This window comes from Cetorhinus maximus, chromosome 9 (genome assembly GCF_964194155.1).
Source record: "Cetorhinus maximus chromosome 9, sCetMax3.hap1.1, whole genome shotgun sequence".
Classification (NCBI taxonomy): Eukaryota; Metazoa; Chordata; class Chondrichthyes; order Lamniformes; family Cetorhinidae; genus Cetorhinus; species Cetorhinus maximus.
In genome coordinates, this window is record NC_135887.1 from 76,219,645 (window position 1) to 76,241,446 (window position 21,802).

General features: G+C 41.9%; 1 protein-coding gene across 1 annotated transcript in view; it reads right to left on the reverse strand.

Annotated features, from left to right (window-relative positions):
- LOC144685064 (activating molecule in BECN1-regulated autophagy protein 1-like) overlaps positions 1–21,802 on the reverse strand; it is a 400,294-nt gene that overhangs the window by 68,604 nt on the left and 309,888 nt on the right. The gene's annotated exons all lie outside the window — the stretch shown is intronic.

Here is a 21,802-nt window from a genome sequence, read left to right on the forward strand (position 1 = left end):
GTGTCGTTCAGTTGAAAGTATTCTTTTAATTTTATTGGTGCTAATGACAAGGAGACCAAGAAAACTACAGTTGCCTGGAAACAAAAAGAAGGTGCCGGATGTCTTCATTTTGAAAACAACTTAAAAGCTTCGGCCTCATTTTGGTTTAAAAAAATGTCAAAAATATTTGTACATCTGGCTTTATAGATAATATACAATCACTCCACAAGTACTCTAACATCTGGGAAATATAAACCTCTCATGATAAACAGGACATTACACCAGCAACCTGAAAATGCACACATTAGCAAGGATCGTTTTCACTAATAACACATCACATGCAACAATTTCATTTTGACTCATCTTTGATGCCTCCACATCAGGTCAGGACCAAAGAGGTCAGGAATATGGCCTATTCCCAGGTTTCTACCACTTCTGTTTTACAACAGGCCACGAGCAACTCATTTTAAACTATCCCCTGACTGGTAAACTCCACCATGTGGCTAGGGTTGCCAATCCTCTCAGAATGGCCAAGAGTCTCTTGGAATAGGCATTAATCTCCCAGTGGCCACAGAAAGCCTTCCAGGAGATTTTAAGCAGCGACATCAGTGATGAAGGGTGCAGGCATGTTTGAACAGTCTCTGTTTAAACTGCTCCATCTTTAATGCAGGTAGCTGACACTGCATGTGTGGGGCCTGCGGCTGCGCTGTCAGTGCTTGCAAAATGTTCACACACTGGAGTGGAAAGTACAGCATTGTAGCACTGCGGCTTTCATTGGTTACAGCAGCTCAGGTCCGGGACTTATAAATAATTCAGGGGCAGCCGGATCTGGGAGTTTATAGGTGGGCTCCTTTTTTACCCAGGGCAGCCCAAAACCAGGGTTGGGGGCTTATCATCAGAATAATGTGCACTTCTCGTGTTAATGTCTTTAGGCAGGAAGGCATTTCGGGTGCTGTAGGTGGTGATTGTGGAGATTGAAGCAGCTTCAGCAGTTACACAAGTAACAGTTGCTGAGTTTAAGCTTCCTTGCTGACTACTGATACAATTTTGACTCCAAGTCTAAAGTCAATGTTAGAATTGCAAAGCAGTAGCTTTTATTTTAATAAGAGGTTTGGGTTGGAGTTCATTTGCTAAAAGGGCGCGCACACACCAGATATTGCTGTTTTTCCAGTGTTTTCAGGCTACACTTTAGAGCCTGTACCCCATGAATTAAGTTTTTTTTAAAAAAACTGATCGTGGTAGGTGTTTTAAATCTAGAGGGAACGGCGTTAGTTGTTGCGCACAGTAACCTGAAAAGTTCTTATTAAATAAATTCAGGTGGTTGAGTTATCATTTTTCTACATTAGCTGCTCTTTTCAGTATTGGTCTCCATTGCTTAGCTTTTGAAACTGTGGTCCATGAACCATTCAAAATCCAGAAGAGTTCTTGAGTCCTTCAGATTTAATTTTTCTGTACCTGTTGACATCTAGCCTATTATTTAGGACAGAGATGACCCCCGGGAATCTGTTGGCATTTTCAAGCGTTCTCAGATCTGCTCCCAGCACTGGCTTTCCATGATGTTGCTTCTGCCAACGTCTCCCAGAATATGTCCAGCCGGAGCTGCCAGCAGTGTATAAAACTGAGGGACCATAACGATATTCTATAGTTACAGCATTTTGATTCAACTTGCTTTGGCACTTGAAAGCCTCAGAAGAGCATTAACTGATTACAATTGCTACATAATTGGTAGATACTTCCCCATTTCCAAAGAGGAAGCTGGAAAGGTGAATCCTAAAACTTCCAAAGCACTCAATACTTGACAGAACAGCTTGCCTTTCAACAGAACAACTTACTCAGCATACTGATCAAAAATTGATGAATAATCATTCTCATCTTTTGCCATAAAGAATCCAACCGGTTCAGCATAAGAATCAGCTGATTGTGCTCTCTCCCTGATTATTGAAACTCGCTTATTGCAACTATAAATGGTTGTTTTAATCCCTTCCCCTTTCATAACACTATCGGAGGCACTGGGCAAGTGCTTACTTACACACTTTGTCAGTGTTACAACACTTTACACCCGATTCATTCAAGAAAGCAAAAGCTGTACCTCAATGGATCAAAAGTTTTCACTACCAAGGTGCAATGCAGCTTTGTGTTTCTCTTCTTTGTGCTCATCTGAACAAGGGGCTGGTGTGATGGCCTTTCAAATTTCTTCCTGTTGCAGGGTGGCCAAGTGGTACTATTAATGATAGAGTTGATCAGCAGACACTTCTTGGGTGGAAACCAAGTTCATTTACAATATACTCAGCAGCAACTACACGTGTGCTTTCAACTCTAACTCTACTCTGACTCCTGAGGTAGCCCAGGCTACCCTCCTATTGGTTACTACAGATCATGCAACCTTGCCTAAATATTTTTCCTAAAGGTACATTACACACTAAATAAAACCATGACTACTACATTCCTCCCCCTTTAACTCAGCTATACCTATTATATGTACAAGTACATATTTTTCAAGACAACTTAATATTTACACTGGGTAAGGAATTTACAAGTTCAGTCTTTTAGGTGGATTCCTGGTATGTGTAGAACATCATAGCTCCATAATTTCAGATTCTTTGTCTGGTACCTCCTTTTCCGGAGTTGCCTGAACATCAGGTGCTTTGGCGGGCACTTGCAGTTCTGTATCCTCAACTCTTACAGGAACATGAGACCTGTCAGTCCTGGGTTGAGCATCCTCAACAGGAAACACAGACCTGGTCATGATCACTGGTGAAACCATATCTCGATGATTTGTCTCTCTCTTCCTTAAATGGTCCAAAGTTTACGGATGATCCAGCCTTCCACCTCCACGTGGTAAGACAGAGGTCCAGTCACCGCCCTTACTTCACCCGGTAACCACTTTGGTCCTTCCCTGAAGTTCTTCATGTATATCGGCTCTCCTACGGTAATGTTGCTCTCGCAACTATGCCAGTTGTGTCTAGTTTTCTGGCTTCACTGACTGCTTTCCACCTTCCCCTCTAAATTTGGCATTATTAAGCTCACTCTCGTCCTGAGATGGCATTTTTACAATAACTCCGCAGGTGTGAAAAAGAAAGCATGCTAGCTTAGTTGCCAAGGAATTGCCAGTTGGCTTTTTCATGCCTGCCTTGAAAGTCTGAACCACCCTTTCGGCCAGTCCGTTTGAGGAAGGGAGGTACGGTACAGTTTTCATAAGTGATACTGTTGAGGCTGACAAACCTTTGAAACTCAGCACTCGTAAATGCAGTGCTGTTATTAGAAATGACCATGTCTGGTAGTCCATGAATGGCAAAAATCTGACGTGGTTTCTCAATTGTAGAGGCCTACGTTAGTGACTTCACCTCATATATGTCCAACCATTTTCAATGGGCATTGACAATGAACAGAAACATTGTCCCCAGGAAAGGTCCAACGTAGTCAATGTGTAACCGCACCCAGGGTCTACCTGGCCACTCCCATGGCTGTAACGGAGCTGTCGCTGGCAACTTTTGAGTTGCTGACATTGCATACAGTGCTTTACTATACTCTCTATTTCGCCATCCATCCTAGGCCACAATGGGTAGCTGCGTGCAATGCCTTCACTCGAGAAATTCCTGGATGGACACTCTGTAGTTCAATTAAAAGTGGCTCCCTTCCCTTTGGAGGAACTATCACTCAAGTTTTCCACAATAAGATGCCATCCAGGCTGGTTATTTCATGTCTTCTGTTGAAGTACAGTTTCATTTCGTCAGATACGGGCTCCTGTGACCAGATCCTGACTTGTCCAGTCTCTGATTTGCCGAGCACATACCGGCGAGAAATCTAAGAAATTTAACGGTAAAACAAGTTCCTGTGGAACTGAGATGTGCTCATCACTTTCTTGTAAAGGCAAATGACTAAGGGCATTGATTGCGATTTGATTGCCAGGCCTGTGTATGAAAGTGTATACGTATGCTGCCAGAATTAAGGCCCATCGTTGTATTCTTGCTGAGGCTGTGGGTGGTATAGCCTTGTCCTCACCAAACAATTCTAGCAATAGTTTGCGGTCTGAAACGATTGTAAAATGATGACCGTGTACGTACTGGTGAAATTCCTTGATACCAAAGTTGATGGACAGGCCTTCTTTTTCTATCTGCGAGCATCCCTTTTCCGCTGTGGTGAGCGTTCCTGATACGTAACCTATTGGCCGTTCTGTGCCATCGTCCATCCGATGAGAGCACTGCTCCCACTCCGTAGGGAGATGCGTCACATGTAAGCACTAATTTTTTTTGTCTGGTCATAATGCACTAATAGATTGGACGAGTGCAACAATTGTTTCATCTTTATGAAAGCTTCTTTATGGGGCGCCTCTCAAGGCCAACGTTGGTACTTTTTGAGTAGAGAATGCAGGGGGGCCACCACTGTAGACAAACTGGGTAAGAACCACCCATAATAGTTGATCATTCCTAGGAATGATTTGAGCTCTGAGGCGTCCTTTGGCGCAGGTGCCTCTCCTATGGCTTTCACTTTCTCCTCAACCTGGTGGAGGCCCTGTGAATCTACCCGGTGACCCAAATAGATTACCTCCCTCGTTTGTAAAGTAACCATTTATTTTTTTAAATGCACTCCAGCTTGCAAGAACCATTTTAAGACTTCTTCTAAGTTTGCCAAATGCTCTTTTTCAGTGAATCCTGTCACCAACACATCGTCTAAATAGACTTCAACCTGGGGCAGTCCCTCCAGTAAGCTTTCCATTGTTCTCTGAAAGATGACACAAGTGGAGGAGACACTGAAAGGTAATCCTGTATATTGGTATAACCGTTTGCGGGTATTAATTGTGACAAATTCCCAGGAGGCATTATCCAACTCTAATTGTTGATAAGCGTGACTCAGGTCAAGCTTTGTGCACATTGTCCCTCCTGCCAGCTTGGCATACAGGTCTTTGATTTTTGGAATGGGGTGCCTGCCTAGCTTAGATACTTTATTAACCATCAGTTTGTAGTCTCCACAAATTTGGATACTTTGGTCGTATTTAAGGATGGGGTCTATGGGTGCTGCCCATTCTGAGAACTGAACAGATTATATAACGCCCAGTTTCTCTAATCTGTTCAGTCCAATGTCAACTTTTTCTCGCAGGGTATGTCACCGGTCTCGCCTTCATGAAGCGAGGACTTGCTTTCGGACCCACGTGAATCTTGGCCTGCAGGCCCCAGATTTTTCCCAGTTCATCCTTAAAGACGGTGACGTAATCTCTAAGTAGCTCTGATAGCGCTCTCAACTGGAAAATTTCAGCCCATTCTAACTTAATCTCCTTTAACTAATTATGCCCCAGGAGGCTTGGCCCTTCACCTGCTACCACCACCAAGGATAGCTTTGCCGATTGGCTTCCATAATGGGTAGTTACTCTGCTTATGCCATTTACTTGAATGTCTTCACCCAGAAATGTTTTTAGCTTGGCTTCTAAACTTAATTGATGTTCACCATTATTCAAATATCCGAAGGTATGTTCCCCAATTACTGTAATGGAAGCTTTTCCATTCTAACAGGTTTGCCATTTACTTTCACTGTGTCAAATACTGGTTCTGTCTTTTCAACTTTCAGATTATACAACGAGTAAACGACTGAATTTGTTGTCTCAGGCTCTTCTACCTCGTAGATTTCATTGGGCTTCTTCTTTTGTTTACAAGCCTGCTTGAAGCTTTCCTTGCATTGCCTCATCATATGTCCATTTCTATGGTAATAGTGGGATTCGATTTTTTTTAAAACTGCCAATCGTTAAAAGACTGATTGTTTCCACCTCTATTAAAATTATTCTTTGATTTCGCTGCTAAGCTATTTTTCTTTATTCTTTGGCTAGTGGGGGCTGTTTCCCGCTTCTCAGCAGTCTCGCTTTTTCGCACCTCTTTCGGTTGAGGTTTCCCGCCCGATGTGGAGAACAACGCCACTGTGCGCACCCTGCCATGCTTTTCAATCTTACTGTGCTTTCCATTGCCAGCACTATCTCTAGTGCCTTCTTGAAATCCAGATTCACTTCGGACAATAATCTTTTCTGAATAGTGTCCTCTTTCATACCACACACGAAACAATCTCTGGGCATGTCATTCAGAGCCATACCGAACTCACTATGTTCCGTTAGCTGCTTCAAATTTGCCACGTAGCATGAAATTGTCTCACTCGGGGCTCTATTTCACGAATTAAACATTAACCTCTACATCGTGACAGGCTTTGGTTGAGAATGACCCTTCACGAGGTCCGCCAACTCATCAAAATTCTTCAAATCCGGGACACTGGGTACTGTCAAACTTCGAATCAAGCTTTAGGTTTTGCTCCCACAATTACTCAAGAGCATCACTCACCTCTTCTCTTTCCCCGTAATCTCATTCACTTGAAAAAAAAACATGAGCCGTTCTATGTATTGAGATCAATTGTCTGTGGCTGGTTCAAAAGGATCAATTCTCCCAAATTGTGGCATTTTGAGAGAGGATAACTTCTTCAATTCTAACAGAGCTTGCTGCTTACAATCACTGGGTGAGGTACAGTGCTGATTTCCTTTTTAACTTAATTTCTTCTGTTCCATCCTGTTTTACTCTCGTTGCCAGTTTGCTGTAGGGTGGCCGAGTTGTGTTATTAATGATAGAGTTATTAATGATCAGCAGACACTTCTTGGGTGGAAGCTTTTAAGTTCATTTACAACACACTCAGCAGCAACTACACGTGTGCTTTCAACTCCAACTCTATCTCTACAATGACTGCTGAGGTAATCCAAGCTACCCTCCTATTGGTTACTACAGATCATGTTATCTTGCCTAATAAGTATTTTTCTTAAAGGTACATTACACACTAAATAAAACCATCATTACTACACTCCTGTAAAATGTGCAAGGGCAGACCAAGCTAAATTATCAGCTGGTTTGCTATCTTACCTTGTGCAAAAGCACCAGACATTGAGAGCTGGGTCAAGGAGGTCATTGCATATGAAACTAAGGAACCATCTCCGTGACTAGATTATAGCATAATTGGTTCACAATTTGTATGTCACAGGGTTATCTCTGAAAGACTCTAACTGATTAGAATGACAGTTTAATTTACAGCTATACAATTTGCGTGGTGGTTTTATGACTTGCTTTCTCATTCTTCTTAAAAATAAATCCCAATTTCTCAACAAAGATGATGGAAAAGTGAATCCTAATCTTTTGGCACAATGATTATTACCTTTTCCTCTTTAGGCTAGTGTGTATTACAAAGCAGTATTTCAATCGGTTTTAACGAATGTTAGTTTATTGCTGATGCACAAGATTACCGAATATATGCATGTGCTTCGTATCCTATGGAATGATAAGCTGTCTCTGTTGACAGTCTAAGGGAGTTGTAAGTAATAAGATCAATGTGTTTGCTTCAATACAGGCTAGCGTGTTCAATAAGAGTTATCAATGCAGAACTATGAAGCAAAGTCTGGAATGAATATTTGAGAAATGCTTTTAGCTATTACCAAAACAAGAAAGCCACACTCCAATGCTCTTCACAAAGTGAAGCTGGGCAAGGGGCTGCAGGGAAATTGGCTTCCACTTGGCAGCAATGCATGCAGGACACGAATGCATTGCAGGGCACATGGTCAACTTATGGCAAACACTGGTAGTTCAGGGTTCTATGAAAAGCCCGTAATTACAACAATAATTTAAGATGGCTGAGACTGTAATTCCAGATGTAAGTAGGTGGGAGCCAAAGGAATGCTCTGTTTACATTGTAAATGAATAACTAAAATGAATGCAAGAGAGAGAAGTTGAGGGGGAAGGAAAATAAAAAATTGAGAGTTTCAGAATAATTAAAAATAGCTCTTGGTTTCTTTTTCTACATACCATGTTAGTGAATAATTCCAACCCTACTGTGGGAAAGCAGCAAAGAGAAACAGGAGATAATGTTTCCTGTGGGTCCAACATTTATGGTAATTGAGAATTTTATTACCTCAACAAATGATTAGAAAGAAAAAGTGCAACTGTATAATATTACTGGGATAGTATATCAGAAAATGATCCCTGGGGAGTAGTAAATGCATGTTTATCTGTATCTTTGTACCACACTATTTGAATGTAAATTATAGCTGATCATATCAAACCCCCTCAATTAACCCAATTTTTTGCAACACTACTGTGAACAATACTCACAAAATAGATGGAATTTAATATTCTCAGCCATTTTCAGAACAGATTTATAGAATAGCAGTTTCACAGTGCAACACAAATCATATATGAGGCTAAAAAAAAGCGTGAGAAAAATAAGTAATATATTGATCTGCATAAAATCACCAAGGTCATATGCTTTTCACAATACTTCTGCACAATTGTACACAGCTGGGATTTAAGAATAAAGCATGGTTAAAAAGTTAATTTATCAGATAATTAGCACTTCAATTATGAACTCATTCCCTTTCCAAGCTGCTTTTACACTGGCCTCAGGAAAGTGCTAGTTCCCAACCTAGCAGTGTGCGTGGCCAGCAGCGATCCCAATGTAAACTTGCCTGATCTACTAAAGCAGCTACTGAATAGATGAGGTTAAGAAAAATAGGTTTTTACTTAGCAGCTTGATATGAATCATTTAAACTGATAAATTTATTTGTCCTCTCCTTCACATCTATTTCTTCTCCTGCTGGAGGCATGCCATACCGTGACATAATTCCAGGGTTACTGTAAGGTTCTTGCTGCCTTTGTCAAAATAACTATTCTTCATGTGTGAAACCAGCCGGTGGGTGACAGTAAAGCAACTGATAGGGATCAAAAAATGGTGCACCCAATTACCTGAGTAGGAACGATCTGTAAGACCCTCAGTTTAAAACAGACCATGAATCAAACTGGTCCATATCAATTATACCAAACTTGCAGTGCATTCAATTTCTGAATCATCAGGAAATACCTTAATCATTAATTTTGCCATTGGTCAATGCCACTAGGATTGACATATATTAGTGGCATGAGAGTAGAACAGTTTACTGAAATGGATGTAAATTGTTATCAGTGCACTTCACTATTATTGCTACTCAATATGACAAGTAATGTTAGGATAAGTAACCTGGTTTATTCCTTGCAGCATCACAGGAAGCTCAGGACGATAAAAGAACTGGCTGACCATGCCCTGCCTTACATAGCCCTTTTACAGGGAATTCCCTGTCTCCAGTCTGATAGATGTAAACACATGCACTTCACAAAGGCATGGAATGCTAATTGTGGAATCCCAAAACCAATTCTGAAGAAATTGCTCAACACATTTGCAAGAGGTTGCATTTTTTCAGTAAGGTTCTATTGTGCAGAATCGATTTGCACAATGGACTAAATTAACTTACCGAGCAAATGATTACTGTCGCTTTAACTTTCACAGCTCTCAAAACTTTAGGACTGAAGAAACAATGGCTGATGTGCCTTAATCACAGGAATTCGGAAAAATGTTTGAATGGTAATTTCTCATTCGAAAATGCTCTGAGCCAGTCACTAGGAGTTGCAGGAGTCTAGCCTGGCAAGATTTCCTGTATATTCCTTACAACTTTTGGAAAACACCAGGGCCAGGATTTTCCGTGCCCACCGACGTCGGATGTGTTCGGTGGCGTGAGCGGACAATATGGCACGAAGGCCAAAAATTGGTTTCACGATGTTGTGAAACCAGTTTGCGATCATCTGGTCCACCCACCGATGGCTGGCCGCATCCCCTGCCGTCAGACATCAGGAGCCTCATTGTACTATATCAGCATATCATTATAAGGCCAGCCTTCTGGGCTCATCCCAACCCACTGGATCATCTGCCCACATCAGCGGGAAAACAAACCGATGTGTTTCACAACAGCATATACAAGGCGTGCACTTGACAGGCTGCACTTTGCTCAGGACTTCAAGGTTTGTTTGCCTACCTTGCTTCAGTTAGCATTCTCAGTCATCAGCGCCAGGCTTCACAGACAGCACCACATCACATTTAGAGAGGCTGACGGGTAGGTCTCTATCTACCAGATCAGCCATATGTGGGTGGTTTTTCAAAGACCGCAGGGCTGGGGCTTGCTTGGGGAAGGGGGGAGAAGTGGCCTCAGGGAAGGGAAGAGGCTGCAGGGCAAGAGCTGTACTGGGGAAGGAGGGCATCCCAGGGTGTATGTGGGGGTACATGTTGATCTGTGCAAGTGGCCTCAAGATGGTGAGGGCTGAGGAGTCAGTCTCCAGAAGAGATGAGATGAACGTGTGAGGGTGTGTGTGAGAGTATGGGTGGTGATGTCCCTTGAGCTGGCAGTGAGTGACATGCCAGTGAATGTGTGATGGACTTGTGTGTGTGAGTTTAGGGTGATGAGGTGGTTCCATACCCTGGCTGCATGGATGAGATCATTCATCTTCTATCTGCACTGGATGGCCAACCTCTTCTGTGTAACACTGGCACTGATCACCAATGCCATCGCCTACCAAACCGGAGTGGTAATGTAGCTGCCCCTCCTACATCCAAAGTGAGGGTAGAGGACATCACAGCAGGCCTCCATGGCGTCCAAAAGGCACTCGAAGGCTGCAGTCTTCTTGCCTTTCGGGGCCATGTCTTCTTTGCTGCAGTCCTGGGCTGGAAGCACTGGGCACGGCTATACTTTAAATGTGCAGCCTGGTGTGATGAAGCAGCAAGGTGTTGGCGTGGCAGGCGAATCGGAGCCTGCCTGCCATCGAAACAGTGTGTATCCTGGGAATGCATAATTAATACAGCGGGTTTGAGACGATATGGCATGAAAAGCCGCCATTGCGGCTGGCGGATAAAGCATCGTTTTACCTGCCTGTTACTGCTCTTAGCGCAAATCTGGGATGATTCCGCTCCAGGTTTCTCTAATTTAGATTAGCAAACTGAAGAGTAGAAGAATGAATTATTGGTAATTAGTGTGAGGGATCTCTTCCTGTCACTGCTTATCTTTGAAACCAAAATCAAAAAATGAAGAGGGCACTCAGTAGCACGCATACCTCCGCCATGCTGTGTTAACTCAACATTATTATAATTACACAGCTTTTCCCTGCCTGGTTGATGCTCTGTATCGACAAATCTGAAAAAAGATATTTTTTTATTTCTGGTGGAAGAGCTTCCATTTCATTGAGGAGGCTTTAGGCCAATCGGCATTCAGCAACCTGCTTGGAAAACTCCGCTCACATTTTGACCACTGTGGCAAATTCTACCACAGCAGCTGAGATAATCCACAACTATTTAAAACAATTAACAACATTTTAAATAAAACAACCTACAACATTCTAAAAAAAAACTCATTTTGCCCAAACCTCCAAGGTTAATGGATTCTTTAAATAGAATTTCAGGATCTGTATCCACATCTTAGCCAAAAACAACCAGTTCTTCCTTGGGCTTTACCCTGTGTTCCAAGTTTTGTTGAGATCTGTCCATTGGTTTCTGAGATATAATGTTTACAGATAAGCAGACTAACAGGGGCGAAAACGTTACCTCTGCCCACCTTCAGTGGTGGAGGTAACAGATTTCTCGTCATTTGTCTAATTGCCATTTGTGGGATTTTGCCATGCGCAAATTGCCTCATTTTCCCATATTACCACAGTGACTTCCCTCCAAAAGTACATCAACGGCTTTGACAATGTAAAAGACACTAAGAACGAACAATTTTTTTTCCCAGTCCAGGAACACTGTGGTATCTAGGGCAACCGAAAATCCCAAATCCCAATTCTGTAACAGCAAAAGCAGACTGATGTTTGTAAAGTTGCTTCCACCATAATCTGCCAGGTTAATAAAAGGAATCAACCTTAAACTATCAAAACTCTTAAATTTGACATTTGGTTCTATGAAATCAGACTTCATGAAAAATCAGTACCAATTATGCTATCATATCACTACCTAACACTTGTAATCTGGATTACTGCAAGGCCAGAAATATATTCAGCTAGCATAGTTAAAATTGATGGTGTGTATGGGTACATATTTTAATTAACTGAGACATTACACCGCTAAGAAACATAATACCAGAAGTGATACATGCATACATGCTACATGTGAAAGACTGGGAGAATCTGATGACTGTCTGATTGCTGGACATTCCTGAAGCTCTGGAAATAGGAGCTTACAGATATGTAACAAACCTACAATATTCCTTACTTGCACCACGGTGAATAAGCAAAATGAGAATTAGAAGAACAAAAACTAAGCATACTGGCCCACATTTACTATACCATCTGACCCTTCTAATTTCGATGCCAACGCTTACTCTTAAAAAAACATAAGTTCATTGTAAACATATCTGTTTTCCTTCACCCTCAAACAGTGGTTTTGCGGACAGAAACATATTGTCAGATATCAGCAACAATAAACAGGAAAAGTTTACTGTATTTAGAACGAAGTATAAAAGGATAATCAAGGGTTTGTTCATTTAAAGTGGAGTGTAACCCTGATTGGAAGATAAAATGTCCACCCTATATATCCCTTCTGGAGGATTGATAACCAAATAAAAATACGAGTTCCACAATTCAAATAATCCACAGACAGTTAGCACTCAAGGACTCCTAGAAAATTCAATTTCAAATGGAGTGGAACTTCTCAAACCAATCATACAGCAATGTGTCCTTGCTCTAAGTCACAATAAACTCTACGGAAAGCTATTTAATTCTGTAACAAAACTGGATGGATCCAGTAATATTGAATTTCTCTTCAGTGTGGCACTGGCTTCCAATGAGCATGTAAACATGTGAGATGATTCAAACTATACTGGGTGGAAATCAATAAAATTTGATATGTGTGTGTGTGTGTATGGGCATCAGCGCATGTGCACGTGTGTGAAAAAGAGTTTGACCTACCTGCCATTTATCTGACAAATTTCCTAAAGGTTTAAAAACACTCCCAATGCTGGAGCAATAGTAATTTTCCTGTGGCAACGCAAAACTTCCAAACGTTTGTTTGAAATAGATTATAATGTCCATTTTCTTAATGGGAACTGCTAACTACACTATGGCACAATGTGCTTAAAAAGATTAAAATTAATTGAGCCACAGAAACGAATTCAAACCAGTTGAATTCAAACACGATGAATCATTCCAGTCATTTTGTGCTTTACAAATAAATATTTCAGCGGCTGCAATACTACAGTATTGGCCTCTTGGTACAAAGAACTGAATTTGGATCTCAGTTTTGTCAAACTGCCATAGTTAAAGATTTCCCCAGGGCACCAGTTTAAATGTTTTCTTTAATATAAAACAAGAGAAGGTTGAACTGCTGTGAAATTCAACATTTGATCCCGCAGGCAATAGAGCAAATTATTATTGGCCTCACAATGCAACATGTTCTGCCACAATATGTTAGCAGAGCTCACACTGTATAAGCAAATGTGCCATGAGAATGTGCCCTTTGTAGCAATATTAGAATTCCTCACAGGCTACCCCATATAATCTCACTTTGGCTGTTTTTAGGGAAGAGGGAAAGATATTTCCAAACAAGGCGATTGAAAATAAATCTATCATACACCTTGTAGTAACACTTCTAAGGCTGGGCATAGGAAAGAGGTTGAATAGCCCCAAGAGCGCAAGCAAAAACAATTAACAAGATTTGGAGATAAGAACTTAACATGGAACGTGATGTCAGGTTCCACATGTACGTGACTGCACCCAAGTTCTACCTCATCAACACCTCTCTTGAACCCTTCATTGCCTCTGTTTTCAGGCTGTTTGCCAAATATCCAGTCTTGGATGAGTCTTTTTTTTCTTTCAGTTAAAAATTGGAAACACTAAAGCCATCGTCCCTACCATAAACCAATTCCAACTCCCTCCTCCTCTCTGGCTCAGGCTGAATCAGACTGTTTACAATCCGAGTGTCCTACTTGACCCAGACTGGGCTGCCATCCTATATCCTCTCCAGCACAAAGGCTATCTACTTCCAAACTCCCTAACACTACCTGCCTCATCTGTTATCTTCTGCTGAAGCTCTCAGCCATGCTATTGTCAGCTCCAGTCAGTTGCAATGCTCCCTCTGGCTGACCTCCCACCCTCTATAAACTTAACGATTCAAATTTCTGCTGCTGGTACCCTAACCTGTACCACGTAAACTCACCAATCACCCCTGCGCTCTGTGACTCTGGTTCACTAAAACCTCAACTTTAATATTCTCATCCTTGGGCTCAAACTCCTCAATAGCCTTGATCCTCCAGCCCTACAAACCTCTAACAACTCTGTATTCCTCCAACTCTGTTCTTCTGCAACTGACCCTCCCTTCGCCTCACCACTAAGGGTCGTGCCTTAATCTGTCTAGATCCTAAGCTCTGGAAATTCCTCCCTATACCTCTCTGGCCTCCTTTAAGACTATCTTTAAATCCTAGCACTTTAACCAAGCTTTTTGTCACCCTTCTTAATGTCTACTTCATTGGCTTAATGTTGATTTTTATTTGATTACACTTCTATGAAGTGCCTCGAGATGTTTTCCTACATTAATGGCTAGGCTGATGTTTGCAAGACCTGGTAGAAAACTCTCTGCTTGGTCTTCACGCAGCCACGGGAGACGTCCAGTGGTGGAGAAAATTAATTGAACAGCAACATACTCTCATAAACAAGACAGGAGTGGGAGGCAGGGAGGTGGGAAGAATTGCTCCTGCAATGATTGATATTAAATTTATGAAGAGGATAGTTCAGTAACAGAGGTGACCAGATTACATAACAGAAACAGATTGAAATTGTCAATATTTTTGTAAAGTTTGCTTCCCTCATATTGTTCAAATACTTGACATCTCACACAAGTTATCACACTAACTCATGGATACAAACAGGTCTTTAAAAATGACTGAAAGCCAGACATTGACATGGAATGTAAAATTTAAAAGGAGTTACTAAGACTTTCTGCTTGACCCCAGCACTTTTTAAGTAACTACAACTAACTGGTTTTGGCAACTTTAGCTGCCTTTAAGGTCACTACTAAACTATCATTGTCCAGAGGAGGACCTATCTGAGCAAATTCATGTGCGGTCACTAGCTATTAGTAAGATAACTAGCTCAACAGTCAAAAAGTTTCTTATCTTGGATTTGTGTATTCATTTCATAATTTCTAAAATTTATATGGAATTGTTTTCTAGAGCAATTTGTTGTAGAACTGACAAGGTAGCAGGCTATCGTGGATTTTGTGATGACTTAATCAACAAGAGTTAGTGAATAAACTGGTGGTAAAGGAGCATCTTGCAAATGGTGAACATAGTATGACTGAATTTGATACTAGGTTTGAGATTGAGAGCAGGGAGCCATAAACCAAAAATTTTAATTTAAATAGGGGGAATTTCAAAAGGAAGTGGAGAACGCAACCACAGAAACTAGGAAGAAGTGTAAAACGGTAAACCTATAATGGGAAGTATTCAAACAAGTATCTGGTACAATACAAAATCAGTGCATACCCCTAAAAGGCAAAGGTTCCACTTTCATATGAAAGTACCCATAATCAAAAAATAAGGTAAAAGATGATGTCAAGTTTAAAGAAAAGACTTACACAAATGGAAGAAAGAGGTTGGGAGAGCAATAAAAAGCAATAAAGGAATGCAAAGTAAGTAATAGGCAGAGCAAAGGGGAATATAGAAAAAAAGCTTGCAAGGAATATCAAAGTTAACAGCAATAGTTTTAAATATATACGAAGAGAAAAACTGAGTAGTAAAAGTGAATGTGGGCCTATTAAGTATAATTAAGTAACAGGCAAGATTATAATACAAAAATGGCAGATTTGTTAAATGGATCTGTTTTCCCAACGGAAGAAGAGGACAAAATATCAGTGGTGCAAGAGGCCCTAAAAATTAGTCAAGTGGAGGAACTTAGTGAATTTAATGCAAATTGCCTCCAAGACCTGATGCTTCCACCCCAGAGCATTTAAAGATAGATGAGGAAGGTACAGATGCCTTAATCATAATTTGAGAAAGCCCTCTATGTTCAGGAATTGTCCCTGAAGATAGGAAAGCCAGTCCACCAGTTAAGAAGAAAGGAGGAAGAAACCACAGGATATTACAGATTTGTTAGTTTAACATACCTTTCAGTCAATCAATCAGACATTATCTCTGCTTTGCATAAATAGGATTTTGTTTTAAATGCAATGTGGAGGGCAAGGTGGGGAGAGGGCGCAGAGATGAAAGAAGTGTCTTCAGCGTTAACAGATGCTGACCAAAACAAAGTTGCTGACAAAGACCTAGTGATCACTGTGGTGTGGATTTCCACTTTCCCAACAGCAGTTTAAATCTGGCACAAAGTCAAAGGGATCTCCAGATGTTTTATTTTATTTGCTCATGGGATGCGAGTATCACTAGCAAGGCCAGCATGTACTGCCCATCTCTAATCATTCTTGAGAATGCATGCCCTCTTGAATTGTGGCAGTCCATATGGTGTAGATATATCCACAGTGCTGTTAGGAAGGGAGTTCAAGGATTTTGACCCAGTTGATGCAATGGTGACATATTTCCAAGTCAGGATGATGTGGACTTGGAGGGGGGAAAACTTACAGGTGGTAGTGTTTCATGTGTCTGCTGTCTTTGTTCTTCATGGTGGTAGAAGTTGCAGAAAGGTACTGCAGAAGAGGCTTGGTGAGTGGCTGCAATGCATCTTGTAGATGGCACACCTTGCTGCCACTGTGCATTGGTAGTGGAGGGAGTGAAAGTTTAAGGTGCTGAACGAGATGTCAATCAGGCAGGCACTTTGCTCTGAATGATGGCAATGTTTGGACCAAAGCTGTAATGAGGTCTGGAGCCAAATGGCCCTGGCAAACCCAATCTGAGCATCGATGAGTTATTGTTGAACAAGTTATTGTTTGATAGCACTCTCAACGCAACTCCCAACACTTTGCTGACAATTAATGGGATGTCAAGTAGCTGAATTGAATTTTTTCTGCTTTTTCTTGATAGGACATGCCGGGGAAATTTTCCACATTCTCAGGTAGATGCCTGTGTTGTAGCTATATCTGAACAGTTTGGCTCGCAGCATGTCTAGTTCTGGAGCACAAGTCTTCAATACTACAACCAGGATGTTGTCAGGGCCCATGGCCTTTGCTACATCCAATGCCTTCAGCCATTTCATGATATGGAATGAATCAAATTAGCTGAAGAACGCTAGTCCTTGATGCCAGGACCCTCAGGAGGAGGCAAAGATGGAACATTTATTCACTCAGCACTTCTGGCTGAAGCTAGTTGCAAATGCTTCAGCCTTGTCTTTTGTACTGGTGTGCCAGGCTCCCCTATCATTGAGGGTAGGGATGTTGGTGAAACCTCTTCCTCCAGTTGCTTAAATTGTCCACCAACATTCATGGCTAGATGTGGCAGGGCTGCAGAGTTTTGATCTGATCCACTGGTTATGGGATCACTTCACTTTGGCTACAGCAGGCTGTTTCTACTGTTTTGCATGCACACAGTCCTGTGTTGTAGCTTGCACCAGGTTTGCACATCATTTTTAGGTATGCTTAGTTTGGTGCTGCTCCTGGCTTACTCTCCTGCCCTCCCTGCAAATGCCCCCTTATTGAATGAAGGTTGTTTCCCTGGCATGATGGGAATGATACAGTGAGGAATTTCATATAAATCATAGAATGGTTGCAGCACAAAAATGACCATTTGGGCCATCGCAACTGTGCTGGCTCTCTGCAAGAGCAACTCATCTAGTTCCACTCCCCTCTGCCCTTTAACCATTGCCCTGCCAATATTTTCCCTTCAGGTAATGATCCAAATCCCTTTTGAAAGGGTCATGAATGTAAAATTTGTAATATCATACTTACAAGAACAATTGTTTTTGAAGGGACATTTCTGTTCCCAAATCTTTACACTGAGTTTAAAAGGCTTTTTCAAAATGAAAGTATGGACAGACAATAAGGCACCTTCTGGTGTTTATTCAAACCGTATCAGACTCATATCTCTACAGTTGGTTAGAAAAAGTCATAAAAAATGCAAAGACCCCCTACATACACAAATTAATGCCTAAAAGGTGTGAAAGACCCTTTTACTTCTGAGAGATCAGGAAATAAGAAGGGACTTCAACATAATTAACTTGTTTGCCTGGTCAAACAATGACTCCTTGAAATTAAACATGGAAGCAATTTGTGTTTTTGAATTATAAAAAGGGCTGCAAGAAGCCATTTTGGTTTTGCAATTTTGAGAGGCACCATCAGCAGGCAGCTTTAAGCTAAAACACATGCGAGAGCTGGGGTTCCCTGCCCTGGAGCTACAGAGGGAGGAAAGCATCATGGTTCTGCTAAGAAAGAAAGGAAACTAGGCAATCTTCAAGTATTGTACTGACAGAACCCATAAAGAAAAGGGACCTTCACTCGCTCCCCAAAGCTGCTGACCTGCTGAGCCCATCTGTATAGACAACCTCCAGGCAGTTGCCTACAGAAGCCATTGCAGCTGCTGAATCTGACTTCAAGTTTCAAACCCCTCACTTTGGAAAGAAAGAATTCGAAGCATCGATGCTCCACAGAGACTGATTTGAAATCTCATCTCTAAGCATATTTTCCCTTTATCTGCATTCTAATTTTTGTATTTTTTTAGTTAATAATTTTATTACTTTTACTTAAATAGCTTTCAGGAGTAGTCTACAATAAACTAATATTTATTTTGTTTAAGAATAAAGCTTTGCTGCTGTGTTATTAACATTGAGCCACTTGCAAATTTAAAAAGGGAGCTAAATACAAGGGCATACACAAATTCTTAGTTCACAGACAAATTTAATGAAATGCCTTTCATGTGATTGTAACAATGGGGTATCTCGTTCCAGATATTAAGCATTGCAAAATGAGCCAAAGCCAAATTTGTACTAAAAAGTGGTTTTAACCCGTTATGAAGAGAGTCAAATTTTGAACTGCATGAAGTTGAAAGAAGGAAAGTTAACATAGTCCAAATTGTTCGAAACCAAACCAGAAGCTACAGTGACAAGCTTTGCTTTAAGATGTACTAACCACAAATTAAGATGGCAACTTTTGATGCACAGGAATTTACCAGTCAGGAGGGTTCGAATTGGCAGAATTTGGCGTCTTCAGACATGGTGCAACTAAAAGCCATTGTTAAGCAGGTAGGACTTAAGGTCTCTGGTAAGACAAAGCAACAGGAATTTTTTGAAAATGCTGGTGGGGCATTTTGAATTCAGTCAAGTTAGAACAGGCAGGAGTGATTGAAAGTGTCATCAACAGCGCAATCAAGTGGCAATTACTCATCAATAACCTGCTCACTGTTGCCCAGTTTAGATTTTGCCCGGGCCACTCAGCTCCTGACCTCATTGCAGCCTTGGTTCAAACATGGACAAAAGAGCTGAACTCCAGAGGTGAGGTGAGAGTGACTGCCCTTGACATCAAGGCAGCATTTGACCGAGTGTGGCATCAAGGAGCTCTAGCAAAACTAAAGTCAATGGGAATCAGGAGGAAAACTCTCCACTGGTTGGAGTCATACCTAGCACAAAGGAACATGGTTGTGGTTGTTCGAGGACAGTCAACTCAATTCCAGGACTTCGCTGCAGGAGTCCCCCAGGGTAGTGTCCTAGGCCCAACCATCTTCAGCTGCTTCATCAATGACCCTCTTTCCACCATAAGGTCAGAAGTGGGGATGTTTGCAGATGATTGCGCTATGTTCAGCAGCATTTGCTACCACTCAGATACTGAAGCAGTCAGTGTCTATAGGCAGCAAGACCTGGGCAATATTGAGGCTTGGGCTGATAAGTGTGTTATGATATCCATTTTTCAGTGTCCGTGGGTGCTAAGTTAGCAGACTATGAAGATTGTAATATTTAAGTACAGGACGTTCCACTGCTTGTTATATTTGTTTCTGCCTAGTAACAAGGGTGGGATAGGTCACCAGGTCAGTTCAAGGGTCAGTGACAGCAGCTCCTGAGGAGTAAGTTTTAAGTCAGGCAATTTTAATCAGAAGAGAAATGTCCCAGAGAGAGGGATAAGAGGGACAGGGAGAGGTCCCAAAAGGAAGTCCCAGGTAGGGACAAAGACAGGATAGAAACAGATCCCAGTTAAGTTAAGAAAAAGAGAGGAGCTGAGAAACAGACTCCAATTAGAAAAGGGGCTGTGGAGAGCAGACTTCATGTGAAGTAGGCTCAAGAGAAGCCCTGGTTATCAAAGAGGGCTCAGAAGAAGCAAGAAGGCAGCCGAAGGTTGGTGATCCCTTGCTGTGGGCTGTTGGGGCAAAGGTACCACTTTGGAGCAATGTTGTTCTGCTTGGCATGGCAGAAGAGCTGAAGTTGTGCTTATAAACTAATGCTTGAGCGTACTCCAGGGGAATGTAATCTCAGAAGGCAAGATTGCAATCATGCGAGGTGGGCCGTTTTTGAAACCGTCCAAGCAGGAGCAACTTTTAGAGAGAATTCCAAGGCTAGATCTTTGAATGTGGAGATTTTCACCCTCGTGAAAAAAACAAAGTTTCAGTGAGATTGGTTGGCCCACAGTGTTAGTGAAATTGGGTGGGTTATTGAGAAATCCATGGAATCTGAATTTGGTTGTATCTGTCATTTGTTGAGCAATGTGGTGTGTCCGACCAGTTTGCCTTTTAATTCACATATACTCCATGCTTACCCTGAATGTTAGAGTATAAGATAGATATTGTAAATTGTTTTATCTTTCTAAACTTGTACAGTCATGCTTACTTTTTTGCTTGTTTGTGGAATCTTGTGGCTTTCTTCGCTAAGCAAGTCTGTTAAATCTCAAACTTTATATATTTTAAAGAAAACGTTACTGGCCCCTAAGTGGATCTCACCAACAACTTGGGGTCTGGCCAAGGATCATAACAAGTGGCAAATAACATTCACACCATACAAGTGCCGGCGAATGACGATCTCCAACAAGAGAGAATCTAACCATCTCCTCTTGATGTTCAATGGCATTACCATCGCTGAATCCCCCACCATCAACACCCTGGGGGTTATCATTGATCAGAAACTGAACTGGAGCAGCCATATAAACACTGTGGCTACAAGAGCAGGACAGGGGTTGGGAATTCTGTGGGGATTAACTCACCTCCTGACTCCCAAAAGCTTGTCCACCATCTACAAGGCACGTCAGGAAAAAGATGGAATACTCTCCGCTTGCCTGAATGAGTGCAGCTCCAACAACACTCAAGGAGCTCGATGCCATCAAGGACAAAGTAGCCCACTTGATTGGCACCCCATCTGCCACCTTAAACATTCACTCTCTCCATCACCAATGCACAGTGGCAGCAGTATGCACCATCTACAAGGTGCACTTCAGCAACTCACCAGGGCTCCTTCAACAGCACCTTCCAAACCCACAAACTCTACTACCAAGAAGGACAAGGGCAGAAGATGCATGGGAACACCACCACCTTCAAGTTCCCCTTCAAGTCACACTTGGAACTATATCGCTGTTCCTTCACTGTTGTTGGGTCAAAATCCTCGAATGCCCTTCCTAACAGCACTGTGGGTGCACACATGCCATATGGACTTCAGTGGCCCAAGAAGGCAGCTCACCACCACCCTCTCAAGGGCAATTAGGGATGGGCAATAAATGCTGGCCGAGTCAGCAACGCCCACATCCCATGAATGTATTAAAAAAAAACTGATTCTGAACCAGGCCGGGTTACTTTGGCCAAAAAGAGCTTGAAGAACTGAACACAGAGCTGCAGTTTAAAGCCGAGAGGGAAAGAGAGGAGCAACAAGCTCAAAGAAAGGGAAGAAAAACTAGCCCAAGAAAAGGAGTTAGAACTTCAAGCCCAGAAAGAAAGGGAACAGGCAGAGCAGAAGCTCAGAAAGAAAGGGAAAAGGAAGAATTTCCAGCTACAGAAGTTGGAATTGGAGCTGCAAACACAGAGAGATAGAAATCTGGGGTAGTTTGAAGCTACTAGGGAAAATCTCACTCTGCCAAATGACAGCCAAAATCCCCGTAACCCCGATACAGGCCTCAAAGCCCTCAG